We start from the raw sequence: 14,318 nt of genomic DNA, 5'->3' as shown, positions 1-14,318 counted from the left end.
AAAGTTTTCCGGTATTGAGTTCCGTCATAGGGGCTTAATACCAGAAAAAAACGCATCAGTTTTATGCCTCATGCACACGACCGTGTTGTGTTTTGCGGTCCACAAATCACGGATGGCATCCGTGCGCGTTCCGCAATTTGCGGAACGGCACGGACAGCCTTTAATATAAATGCCTATTCTTGTCCGCAAAGCGCGGACAAGAATAGGACATGTTATATTTTTTTAGCGGGGCCACTGAACGGAGCAACGGATGCGGACAGCACACGGAGTGCTGTCCGCATCTTTTGCGGCCCCATTGAAGTGAATGGGTCCGCATCCGAGATGCCAAAACGGCGGCTGGGATGCGGACCAAAACAACGGCCGTGTGCATGAGGCCTTATCCTAATGCATTCTCAATGGAAAGCAATCCGTTCAGTATGCATCATGCCTGCCGGATTCCTCTAACGCTAGTGTGAAAGTACCCTTAGCAACAATGCACCCGTGGATATGTGATAAGTTATCATTCTGAGATTACCCATTTAATGCCCAAAACACTGTGCCATCAAGGGGTTAAAGCAGTTCTGCATTTTGGACAATCCTTTTTTAATTAATATTACCACAGTGAAATTGAAACATTGCTCAGTGCACATTGAAATCAATGGGCTGCCTGTGTAATGTACAGATGTGCTGGGTTCTTCACATCTCCTCTCATGCCTGATCTGCAAGGTTCTTGAATGCAAACCCCCTTATATTAACTAAGAATTCTATTACAGGATATTTTAAATGAGTTTTCTACACTACACAACCTCCTTTAACATATTTGCCCATTAGGATCTAAAAATAATCTATCTTCAAGAACTGGGGTTTCAAGTACTTTTTTGTTGTTTTTTTATATGTTAGTTTCCCTTGGCTTTATGCCCCATTTAGTATGTTCCTTTTGTCACTTGGATCTCTTGTAAAGGGGAATTACATTATCTGTATGTCTGTCTGTCTGCCACATTTTTTAACATCTGTTGGTACTCTATTTTGTCAAACAAAGACTAAGTTTCCTTGGTGCATAACAAGCCTTTTGCTTTGTCTTTTTGTTAAGGGTACGTCCCTATGTTATACTCTCCTGGGAGCGGCTCCTATTTCTGGATTACTGAAATGTTTCCCAATGAAACACAAGTGTCCTCTTGTAGCCAACTCTCTTAACTCCATGACGTTACCCCTTCATTTACACGTAAAGTACAGTAAGATAACTTTAGGAATTCAATGGTTACTTGTCCAAGAAAAATACTGTTCGAAGATTTCAAATATCTTAAGGTTAAATTACCACCTACTTCAATAACATGCCCCGATTCAACACAGGAATTTAAAGGGAATTTGTCACCACATTTTGGACCATCTAAGGTAATACGAGTACTACTGCAAATAAGGAGTTCAGATCTCTATTTTTTTCTACTGCCCCCATTTTCTCACTATCAGCACCCAAAGGTGTGCTGAAATACACAGTCCAGGCTGCTGTACCATGCCAGCATAATAGAGAGAACTCCTGTGCGCATGCACGGTAGTACTCACAATGTATATCAGCACAGTGGGGAAACGGGGGAAAATAATCAAAGTCATGTATTACTGCAGCTTATAGTGCAAGATACTGTTGACACATATTAGCCAAAAATGATATTTCTGTTTTCTAGAATTTTGCAGTTTGTTTTCTTTTTTACGGTCCTAGGTATAGTATAGGTGTGTTTTCTATGTAATGCTGACATCATTTTTTGTCTGTCTGGTCATGTTATGGTTTCAGATATGTCTAAGAATCAAAAAGGTATACAGTATGCTCACTTGGATTTGTTAAATTTTGCATTTAGTGCAAACCAGGGCCAGACCAACCATTCGGGGTAACAATGAATACATAATGTATTGTTATGCTGAGTTAGAGCCCAATTGTTCTTATTAGGAACTCAGCTTACAAAATTCTGGCTGCTCCAGGGCTGCCATTAGACAATGTGTACATATGACATCATATTACTATGTCACTGTGGTCTAGAGCACATAACAGCATTGGCAAGGAGCCAGCGCTTTTTGTATTAAACAATTGTTGCATTTCACCAGATACAAGTCAGCAGGGACAACCTCTTCCTTTCACAAAGCATATTTTGGAAAGGGAACCTGCGAACCTGGAACTGCTGGTTTGTATATATGGGTTATAGAGCAGGAGGAACTGGGCTGATTGATATGTAGTTTTATAGAAGAAGAATCAGTTTTAGGGTACTTTCACACTAACGTTACTCTTTTCTGGTATTGAAATACGGTAAAGGGTCTCAATACCGTAAAAAAACACATCAGTTTTGTCCGAATGCATTGTGAATGGAAAGCAATCCATTCAGTATGCATCAGGATGTCTTCCGTTCCGTCCCTTTTACGGTATTTGAAAGCATAAAATACATGCATGCTGCGGTATTTTTTCTGGCCAAAATCCTCGAACAATACCGCACTTGCCGGATCCAGCATTAATTTCCATAGAGATGTTTTAATGCCAAGTGTTCCGGAAATTGTCGCATCGCCGGATCCAGTTTTCCAGTCTGTGCATGCGCCGGGATATAGGAGGAGTGGGTTGGTCTTTTGATCTTTGAAAAAATGTAAATACCGGATCCGTTATTCCGGATGATACCGGATGAGACGGATCTGGTATTTCACCAGATCCGTCTAACGGATCCGAAAAAAAAGCTTTCCATTTGTATACGGCTATACGTTGCCGGAACTGCCTGCCGGATTCTAACAACGCTAGTGTGAAAGTACCCTTAAGACCAATATTTTCCTTTAAATCCTTGCTGTTTCTATGCTTAGTAGTCCAATGAGTGGTTGTGCTCAGTGATCAGTGATTGACAGCCTTCCTGTTTTACAGGACCTACAGAGATAGCAGTCAGTCACTGATTAGGACTCTGAATTCTCTTGGTTAAAATCTTGCTTAAAGAGATAACCCAGCTGATATTGATCTGTCCTCCAAACAGGTAATCAACAGTGGCTACATAGAGAAGTAAGGGCCCCATAGCAAGGATCAAACCAGGCCCCCCACACAGGAGAGAAGGGTTGCTGCCTAAACCATTTTCAATGACCCTTGGGCCATTTGTCCACTGCTTCATTTGCTAAAAGTTGTTCTTTTAGAAGGTAGACTCCTGACCAAGTTTTCACCCCCAGGGGAAGAGGAGATAAATAATCCCAACTAAGACTGGGTCCCCTTATGCCCTGGGCCCAATAGCAATCGCATGGTCGGCCGCTATGGTAGTTATGCTCCTGGTCATCAATATCAGATAGGTGGGGGTTTGAAACCTAGCACCTCTGCAAATCAGCTGTTTTTGGCTGCTACTGGCACTGAAAACATGCAAAACCAGAAGGCTCCATCCACTCTGTAGTGGACATTTTGGTGTACTACAGCTCGTCTTCCATTCACTTTCACAGCTGATACAGCTAATTTTTGGGATGAAATATAAGTATTTTGTGGCTAGTTATACAATCCTCTTTTGTGTGTTGAAGCTGGGGCTAATTGTTTTTTCTTTCAGGTTCGTGGCGTTCAGTGGTTTGATGGTTGGCCTTTTATATATCTTCTGTGCGGTACGGAGAGAGGAACACAGGCCCGGTGGGAGCTCCTTGTTTTTCAAGAGGTGGAAGTCTTTTGGAAAGGGATCCAGGAATTCAGGTGGTCATAACTTCTTCCGGAAGTGGTTGGTATAGAGTTGCACCGAGGGCGGAGTGATGCTGGTGACCCGCGCTGTGGTAATGCCCCTTGTCTATTCCGTAGCTCAGGACCTCATATGTCCTGACATATGATGATCCCCGTCTTTTTCAGGAAGTTGGTAGTAGGGTGGTGGGTGGGTTGTTCTGGGCCATATATGGGAAGGCGTTATGAATACAATACAAAGGTATAGATCAAGGGGCGGTAGTTAATGACCGTTATCGGGAAGATATATAGTGTAGGGGTTACAGTCCTCTGGATCAATGACCCCTCTCTAGTAGCTATAGCCTGTAATATTATTACACTCCAGAAATACATCCAGGACCCTCTTGAACTTTTTGGTGAACTCACCATCACCACCTCATCAGGCAGAGGGTTCCATAGTCTCACTGCTCTTACCGTAAAGAATCCTCTTCTATGTTTATGTACAAACCTTCTTTCCTCCAGACGCAGAGGATGTCCCCTCGTCACAGTTACAGTCCTGGGGATAAATATGTAGATGATGGGAGAGATCTCTGTACTGTCCCCTAATATATTTATGCATAGTAATTAGATCTCCCCTCAGTCGTCTTTTTTCTAAAGTGAATAACCCTAATTTTGATAATCTTTCAGGGCACTGTAGTTCCCTCATTCCAGTCATTACTTTAGTTCCCTCTTCTGAACCCTCTCCAGCTCTGCTATGTCTGCCTTGTTCACAGGAGACCAGAACTGTACACAGCTCTCCATGTGGGTCTGACTAGTGATTTGAAAAGTGGTTGGACTATGTTCTCATCACGGGCATCTATACCCCTTTTGATGCAACCCATTATCTTATTGGCCTTGGTTTTTAATGGGACCTGACGGCGTCTTCCTCTTGGATGTTAGTCGGGGCAATTCATTTTCCGGCCTGTAGGAAGGGTTTAAACAGACTCGGTTCTGCTGGGTGGTGGTCGGAGCCCCATTGGGAGAACGGGTCTCCTCCGTGGCGGCATTTGAGTACAGCGGAGATATGATGGTAGCAGATGGCGTACTTGCCCACTGGGAGTCCAGCGGTTGGCATACCGCTCTGATGATTACGATTTAACTTGCCCGCTGGGAGTCCAGCTTTTGGCATACCGCTCCGATATTATGGTTTATTAAGGTTTGCCGCTTTAATTAAGAAGCTGTGGCCGATCACCACTCAGCAATAAAGTGACACAGTTGTCTGTGTTTTTTGTTATGGGTCAAGATTGGGTAAAGAGGCCAAGGGTGATTTAAAGGTGTTACCCCCTCCCCTGTTTCCCTGGATACCAGCAGTCTCAGCAGTATTATGCTGAGCGTAGCGATTGACTGCAGTGGTCACTTCTATATACCATCATTTTTTTATTTGTACCATTCGGGGCATAGCAATGATTTATTCTTTTTTGATCTCAGGGTTGTCCACACCTTTACATTGTAATAGAGGCCAGTAATGGGGGCATTCAAAATACTAGGGGCCACTAAAGGCGGCAGTAATCACACTGGTGGCACTGTGGAGGGGGAGTTGGTGTCCAGGGGGCAATATGGGGGACATTTTGTATAGAAAGGGCACCACAGGGGTCGCAATATTAAAAGTCAATTGAATTCATTTGTTTTTTTCCATAGACATTTTTTCTCTGTTGTGTGAATGTAGTTTTAGAGGACAGGAGGACAGGTGAGCTGTGAATATTAGCTTTACTCACCGCTCCCCGGACCTCTTCTGCAGGTGTTGTCGCAGGGGTCTATATAAATGTATGGGCTAATCTGTGGTCTGTATGAACCTGGAGGCTGATTTGAGGTCTGTATGAGGTTGGGAGCTGATTTGGGGGTCTAATCTGGTTTCTGTATAAATGTATGGGTTGATCTGAAGTCTATATGAATTTGGGTTCTGATCTTGGCTTCGTATAAATTTATGGGTTGATCTGCTGTCTGTATGAATTTTGGGTCTAATTTGGGGTCTGTATGAATTTGGGGTCTGATCTGGTATACGAATGAATTTGTGGTCTGTATAAATGTATGGGCTTATCTATTTGGGGTTTGATCTGTATAACTTTGGTGGCTGATGCACGGTGGACTGGTTGCAGTAGGCTGCAGAACACCCCATGCATCCAAAATGAAGATCAACAGAGGTTAGAACAACCCATCTATTTCCGTCTCATCTGTATATAATACAGACTGTATGGCAAGATGCAGGCCATGTTATATAGAGATGTAAATAGCCGGTGGAGTGTTCCGCTGATCTTCATCTTGTTGGATGCATAGTGTTCTATAAAATGAAGGTCAGCAGAAGTTAGAACACACCGTCCATTTCCATCTCATCTGTATGTAACACAGTTTGTATCTCATTGCAGCCAGGCCTCTGCTACAGTTATGTCCTCCATAGGAAAAACTGAAAGCCAGGTAGCACTATTTAACACAGTAACAAGGTTATGAAAGAATTTGTCAAGTATTTACCACCCTACCCATACACATGGACAAAGTGCCACCAATTACTTGAAATTACACCTCCCACACCATCCTGCCTCAAAAGCCTTATTTTGAAAACCAAAATATGGTCACCCTTCCTTTAAGTCTCTTGTCAAACAATCTTCCCTGGTCCCATCTGCAGGGCGATGGGCTTCGCATTTTCCTTGAATTGTATTACGGTGGTGCCACGCTCAGCTTTTTATGGAAGTTTGATGTCGTTTTTTGAGCAAAAGCCAGAAGTGGATCAGGAAGGAAAAGTATAAGCCCTTCCTTCATATTTCTCATTCCCTTCCAACTCAACTACATCAAAAACTGTCACAAAAACTGCCAAAGAAAGCTGTGTGTTAACCCACCCTTAAATCTCCATTGATGGCTCGACAGTATTTTGCTTACAAGTTCTAATAAGTTGCATGACTGTAGCTGCGGATATGATTTGCCGGCACCCCCCCTATTTGATGTTTTGCAACTTTCAAGGTATCCTTGGACATGAAGTTACCAGAGCCACTCAGGCTGTGATTTCTACAATCAAGATGGTTGACAGAAGACGAAAATGTTCTGGAATAGCCTGGAATATTCTCTACTAAAACAAGTTAGGGTTACGAGGTTGCATGGGGGTAAACTAATCACTGTGGGATGGATTATGGGGAGGTTGGGAATTTTGATGGACTACTTATATATATATAATTATCATCAAAAAATGGCATACCCATATGTGCTCCAAACATACTTCTGTCATTTAAGGTCTACTGATCTCTGTATTCCCCTAATGGGAACTTGCATGTGTATAGTCATAGTATAGTCACTCACTTTTTATCCCTGTTCCCATGTCTGCAGTCAGAGATCAGATAGGCATCATAGATGTTTTGCATTTCAGGACAATGCCAGGTATCCAGGGCAGTCTTATTGAATCCTTGACACTTATTTGGCATAGAAAAGGAAATCAGAAGACGCAAGAAAATAGTATTTGCCACAGGACAAAAAAAAGAGACCACGGGGGAGATTTATCAAGACCAGTGCTTTCTGTGCAGGTGTTGATTTCCCCTGCGCCGCCGGAGGATGCACCTAATTTATGATGAGGCTCATGCATTGGGTGCATCCTCCTGCAGTTCGTGTGCCTAAACAGAAATCTACGGCAGCTCAGAGCTAAGATTTCTGGCTTCATTTCTAGTGTAAATGAAGATAAATGTGTCTGGTGGCTGGTCACGGCCCTTCCCCACCCTTGCCAAACCCCTTTAGGGAGAGTGGCAAGGGCGTCGTAAAATCCGAGAGATGTTACAGTACAGGTAATCTTGTACACAGTGGTGTAATACTTGTGAAATAATGTACACAGTTAAGTCACAGCAAAGGTATAGTGCACACATTGAGGTGACTATATGGCATAGTACACACAGTAATGTGTGCAGGGATACTGTTACAATACTGAAGTTATATAAAACAGTAATGTCACATGCAGGTATAATGCACATGTGATGTCACAGTACATGAATAATGTGGTAATGTCTCATCACAGAAATAATGCAAAATGTAATGCCGCAGAGAGGTCATAATGCAAATAGCACGGGTAACCATGAGGCTCTATGGTAAAACATAGAATGCGGTCATATTAAATTTTCCATGTCACCTTACATACACCTTATGTGTCATGAAAGATAGGGAACAGTGCAGCCCTGTTCTCTCCCTGCACCACCGTCCTTAACTACTTACACGATCGGCCCTAAATGGCGGCCCACAACTTGGTGACAGTCCCTGACTTGACTAAGTGCAGGGGCCTAAACTTAAATGGGTAAATGAGTAGTCAGACAGAGAGGGTTAAAAACCAGGAACAGAATCCAAAAGCGAAGTCAAATTCACAGCAGAGTGAAACCAGGAGATCACATTAGTGACAAAGTTAGCAGGAAAAGACAAGGTCACAAACTAGCAAATACCAAAGAGAGTCCAAAATCAAACAAGGTCAAATAACAAGCAAAGTCAAATACTAGGTGAAGCTACTTTCACACTCGCGTTTGTCATGGACGGATCCGTTCAGATAATACAACCATCTGCATCCGTTCAGAACGGATCCGTTTGCATTATCTTTAACATAGCCAAGACGGAGCTGTCTTGAACACCATTGAAAGTCAATGGACGGATCCGTTTTCTATTGTGCCAGATTGTGTCAGTGAAAACGGATCCGTTCCCATTGACTTACATTGTGTGCCAGGACGGATCCGTTTGGCTCAGTTTCATCAGACGGACACCAAAACGCTGCATGCAGCGTTTTGGTGTCTGTCTCCAAAGCGGAATGGAGAATGAACTGATGCAAACTGATACATTCTCAGCAGATTCTTTTCCATTCAGAATGCAAACTGATCCGTTTTGGACCGCTTGTGAGAGCCCTGAACGGATCTCACAAACGGAAAGCCAAAACGCAAGTGTGAAAGTAAGTCCCAGTTACTGATCACTGTAGATAATGGAAGGCAAGAGTAAAAATATGAATTTACTAGGAGACCAAGGAATGGATGAAAATAAATAGGGGAAAAGGTAGAGACCAAAGTACTCATATCATAAGCCTCATTCTACATTTACCTATGGGGTGCTATTGTGACCCCCCTGTCATTGCTCAAATTATTAATACAGTCTCATAGGTTGTTTGTCAAGAACATATTATATGTACGAATATCAGCAAAGGATTGGCTCAAAAATGCTTTGTGTTTCTACTGCTGGATCTTTAAAGCCCATTACTGCGTCAGAATCTCTGCACACTGAAGGATCCAAAGTCCAAACCTTGAGCTCATTTGGTCCCTATTTGTGTCATTTGAATACAAGTTGATGTTACCTTGTAGATTCAATGTCGGAAGCTGTTACAAAGCTCTGTCCATTGTGTAATAGGTGAAGCTGGTAACTGCAGTGTTGCTTCCATTAAAGTGAAAGGGGACAGAGCTGCAGTTACCATCTCCACCCACTACATAAGGGATGGACTTTTGTAGTTCTGGTGCCAACTTCATGAGGATAGACCATCAATATAAAAATCTTGGTCAACTCCTTCAATTAACAATGCCAGGGGCACACATACAGGTGAGAATAACCCAAAGCAAAGAATCAAATGACAGCCCCATCTAGTATAGGAGAACTTGCTGCTTATCCCAGTGATGCATCACTCTACAGAGACCTCATAAGAGCCGTAGGCTGCCCCCATGGTGTGAACACCACTGATCAGAGTGCAGACAGTGCTCTAATTTTCTTATTTTTATTGTATAAAAAGTGGTGATGATGGCTGCTGCATTCTTAGCCATTACTTCTATGCGAACACAAGAAGGCTACCTATGATGTTATCTATGCCAAACAGGAAAACCTGTAAAACTCTTTTTAATTGTGGTGGGAAAACGTCCTTTATACGTTGCCTGTATACTGGCTTTGCAGTTTGCTTTTGGCATATGAAAGCTCCTGATGTGTATATTAAATCTATCTTTAGCCCTCCTCTCACCCAGTGGTGGCCAAAAGAGTGTCCTTTTGGCCTCCTTCAAGCTGGTTTATGTCAGTGTCCCTTTTTTGTTGCATAGAATAGCATAGTCAACTACATTATTCTTTACAGATATTTCAAGTAAAAAAGTTTACTCATGATGGTTTTTTTCACTTGGGAGCCTATGGGAGACTTTTGACAAAGTACTCATGTACAGTGCCATACACTAGAGGCATCCGTCGGAGGTGTACATCGGGAAGTCCTCCCGATGTTTACCGATGACGTACACTACAAACGCAATGTGAGCGCACCCTTATCTGCATACAGTCATGTTGGCTTTATCCTTGCAATGTCTAACAACTAGCATCTCACTACGTAACATTTCACCTTCTGCCGATAAAGAAAAATGACCGCAGAATTGCAATAGGGAAGGCACTGAAGAGTTAATACTTCCTTTTGATTTCATATCAGTTCGGTATCACTTTTTCCACAGTTATGAGTGTTTTCTTCTTGATAAGATTGAGTCATGTTTTGAAGTCACATTGAGAGAGTCCTTCCTAGAAAATATTTTGACTAACTCGTTAACTGCTGGAAAAGGTGCGAAGAAAGTAGAAAAAGACATGAGGTCTGTATCCTAATCTGTATATTAATTAAGAAGTGAGATGCCTTTGCTTCTATTGTCCGCCTCTTAGCAGGGGTTGACAGATGTAAGCCGTCATACATATATATAGCATTACGACCAGCTTTATGATCAGTCAGGACTTCTCAGGACTTGCCAAATGAATCTGGCATGGGAAGTCTGAGCTATAGAACAATATAATGTTGAACTGAAGCTTAGGTGGGGTTATGCTCAGACAAGCAGTGTCGTTAGAAGGCTTGCCTTGTTGCTTACTTAATGCATAACCCTGTGGACCAGACATCTAAGGCTACTTTCACACTAGCGGCATGGACCTCCGGCAGGCTGTTCCGTCGGGTGAACAGACTGTCAGATCCGTCCTGCCGCTAGTGACCGTGTGCCCCCGGACTGCCGCTCCGTCCCCATTGACTATAATAGGGGCGGGGGCGGAGTTCCGGCGGAGGCGCGGCAGTGCACGGCGAGAGGCAGCCGGAATAAAACTACATGTCCGACATTTATTCCAGAAACCTCTCGCCGTGCGCTGCCGTACCTCTGCCGGAACGCCGCCCCGCGCACATTATAGTCAATGGGGATGGAGCGGCAGTCCGGGGGCACACGGTCACTAGCGGCAGGACGGATCCAACAGGCTGTTCACCCGACGGAACAGCCTGCCGGAGGTCCATGCCGCTAGTGTGAAAGTAGCCTAAGTTACCGGACAGTCATCTTCTCCTGTTACTTACCTTTCAGCAGTGTTGTGCTCCATTTCCAGACTTGAGAAATGTGAACTAGTACCCTGAAATGTGTTCCTGTGCTGAATAGCAAATAATACAAAGTGAGACCACTCTGGTGCATCACTTCTCACCATCTCGGATGGTTATTCTACTCCTCACCCATCATCCATCAAGGACAGCAAAACCATTGGCTGCACTGACCCCCATACCTGCTCCTCCGCCACATATTGGTGTTGTGCTCAAATTTGCACAACACAAGCAGGTGAGCACAATATTTCCCCCAAGGACCCCTGTATTCTACTAACTCACCCTATGGCTGCTTTCACACAAGTGTATTGAAATCCATCTGTATTCTGGCTCTGGAATATGCATGGATTCCGGATGATATATCATCACTATTGTCATCAGTATTGCTTCAGTATTTCACCCGGATTTATATGTGTATTACCTCCTTCCTGCATTTTTAAATGCACTCCTATAGACTGTAATATGCATATTTGTAGGCAAACAGACACAAAACTTGGACAAGCTGTGGATTTCAAATACTAACCGAAATGATACTCCCATGTCAATAGCCGTATTCATTAATAATAGCCGTGGATTCCGGTACATAAAATCCAGGCCATATGCAGATTGCAAATACGTTTGTGTGAAAGCGGCTTATGAGCGCCGTTTTTCTCTCATTTACCACTTTTTCTTTTCTCAGTTTGCACCCTTTGTGCTGTATCTGAATATCCTGGCCTAAGCACTTTCTCACTATATTCACAGATGACATTTTTTTATCTGTAGCTGGCAATGTAGCAGAAATTTTTTCTTTGCCTTGGAAATACTCAGGTTGCATTATGGAGGGCATACAGTACAAATGCAACGTTACAGTAGTGTTCAACTAGCGAGATTTGTCTGGTTCCACCAAATCCTTGTTGGCTCCTTAATATACGAATGGTATTCCATGCTAATACCAACTGGAGATACTAGCAGAAAAAAAGCAAGCCTACAGCAATTACCTTGGCATCATTTTTATGGTTTGACCTTTTCGTTGTAAAGTGGACAAAAAAGAAACCCTCAAAAAGTGTGAGAAATGTTTCAAAAAGTCCAACATTCAAGATAATCCAAGGCATCACAGATGAGATAATGGTTTATATAATGAGTTATATAATGATACATAAAGTTTTGAACGACAAGTTTTTTTTCAGACTGTCACTCATCTACTGGACACAGGTGGAAGCCATCCTCCATATCAGACAACCACAACTTACTCTAGTGCACACATAGCCATTATTTCTTTATGATACATATTTTAATGTGAAATCGAAAATTATGTTGGGTTGAGTCAAAACTGCCTCCTTGTCTATGTACCATGGGACATCTGACATGTCATGCATCTGTTAAGAAGAGATGAATGACCTTGTTGGGATTCTTGTAGACCAGGCATGCTCAACCTGCAGCCCTCCAGCTGTTGCAAAACTACAACTCCCAGCATGCCCGAACAGCCTACAGCAGGGCATTGTGGGAGTTGTAGTTTTACTACAGCTGGAGGGCCGCAGGTTGAGCATGCCTGCTGTAGACATTTGGTTGTCCAAAAGAAAGAACAATAGCATAAAAGGATCTGATGAAGTCCATGTATAATAAAGCTTGTTGGTTGTATGTGTCCAAATACTCAAAAAATCTTTGCAAATAGGATCTGAGAGAAAGGTTAAAGCCTGGAAGACATATTGTAGGAATATGTCCTCAGGTCCTGGAACATGTGACTGAAGAAAGTAAGTCGGAAATAACCTGATACCCTGACGCCTACTGTATTAGGACGTGATAAAAGGCTAATTAATGCATTGCATAAGGCCGTGTTTGCATGTCCGACTGACCTTCCTAGCCTATCACTTTTTATCTAGTTCTGGAATGAATTGATCTAACGATTTAACTTGTGTCACAGGTGAATTAATGTCATATGTAACCTTTTACCACGCATGGGTCTGGTAGGAGTGACTGTGACTTGAGCACTAGAACTGATGAAAACACGCAGTTCCTTATGTTGAAGCACAAGGTGTAAAGACTCATGAAATTTAATAGTGAAGCTTAGTGACATTATTCTGAAACCAGTGTTCTGCATGCAGGGAAGTGAAACTTCTGAAACTCGTATTAGGAGATGAAGTGACTCTTGTTACCTCTATATAGGGTGATACAAAAATAACTTTAAGCCTATGCATTAGGACGAGGAGACAATGTAAGATGTGTATAACAAAGACATGATACAGCATACTAGGATTATATTAGAAAGGTCTGATTCCTTAATATCAAGAAGAAAGTGCAAATGTGTGCCATATGAGTTCGACTTATCTGTGCAAAATCATTTCATTCTGAACGTTTAATTTCCTTTTATTCAATATTACACCATATACATTCAGTGTAGTGTACAGCAAACCACTAAACACTGGTCAATTTAGCAATTTGATAATAAATCCATAAGTCAATATTACTCCATGGTATGTTTCTAATGGCAATCAAGTTTTCAACACTTTCATAATTTCATAAATATATATATATATATATATATATAATATATATGTCATGAGAAGTGTGAAAATTGTTAATTAATGTTCTTTGAAAGATAGCACTAGTCTCTTATAAATGTCCATCTATATACTAGGTCAGTATTACAGAAATGTGCATCTGGCAGAGCCCTTACCTGGCAGCCTGGTATCCAGTGTGTGATCTCACCAATAGGTTTTAAGGTGTGCTGGAGGTACTTGAAGTAGAGGGAGAAAGTAAATGCAAGCGCTCTCCTCACTGATCTCAACTGACTCATTTATAAACAGTGGCAAATGGGGAGGGGGAAAGCAGTGAGAAGCTGTGGATTGGCTGCATATAAGAAGTGATTACGAATGGTATAACAGGAATTAAGCCAGGAGATAGGAAAACTGATAAGAAGAGAAGGGGGTGGGATAGTAAATGGAGGGGGCAGTGGGGAGAACAGAACAGCCCTCTTTTTGTTCTTACATCAGCCCTCCCAGTCCTTTGCTTCCTTTTCTGCCTTGATCTGATTCTGAAATTTCCTAAATACATTCTAGGACAATAGACCACATTGAGTACTCCAAAGATTTCCCAAGAATTGAACTCCAGGTAAAGGGACAGAGCGGTCGGGAAAAAGGCTTAGAGGGGGCGCGCTGTCAACTAGGCCCCCCTCCCTCACCTGGCTGTGAATACATTTGATGTTCATCTACTTGTCTACAACTCTCGAAAGAAAGCATTGTGGCCAGACCACCCCTCAGCCTTTTTACACACACAAGGCATGGTGCTATGAATCATCTGCTCTTCTTTCAGCTTCAATAAAGAGAACAATATTGGCACCCAGCCTTTTCCAATTTTACCATTGTACTCCATACAGAAACATATCAGCTTTCT

General features: G+C 42.5%; 1 protein-coding gene across 1 annotated transcript in view; it reads right to left on the bottom strand.

Moving 5' to 3' along the window:
• The window catches only part of SLC26A9 (solute carrier family 26 member 9), a 98,517-nt gene extending 84,824 nt beyond the window's left edge, over positions 1-13,693 (bottom strand). The window contains exon 1 of the mRNA XM_040421845.1: positions 13,603-13,693. The gene's annotated coding sequence lies outside the window, so the exon portion shown is untranslated. The remainder of the gene's footprint in view (positions 1-13,602) is intronic.
• Between the last annotated feature and the right edge of the window lie 625 nt (positions 13,694-14,318).

This window comes from Bufo bufo, chromosome 3 (assembly GCF_905171765.1).
Source record: "Bufo bufo chromosome 3, aBufBuf1.1, whole genome shotgun sequence".
Classification (NCBI taxonomy): domain Eukaryota; kingdom Metazoa; phylum Chordata; class Amphibia; order Anura; family Bufonidae; genus Bufo; species Bufo bufo.
Note: the sequence above shows the minus strand (reverse complement) of the source record. Positions and strands in the feature narration are given on the sequence as shown.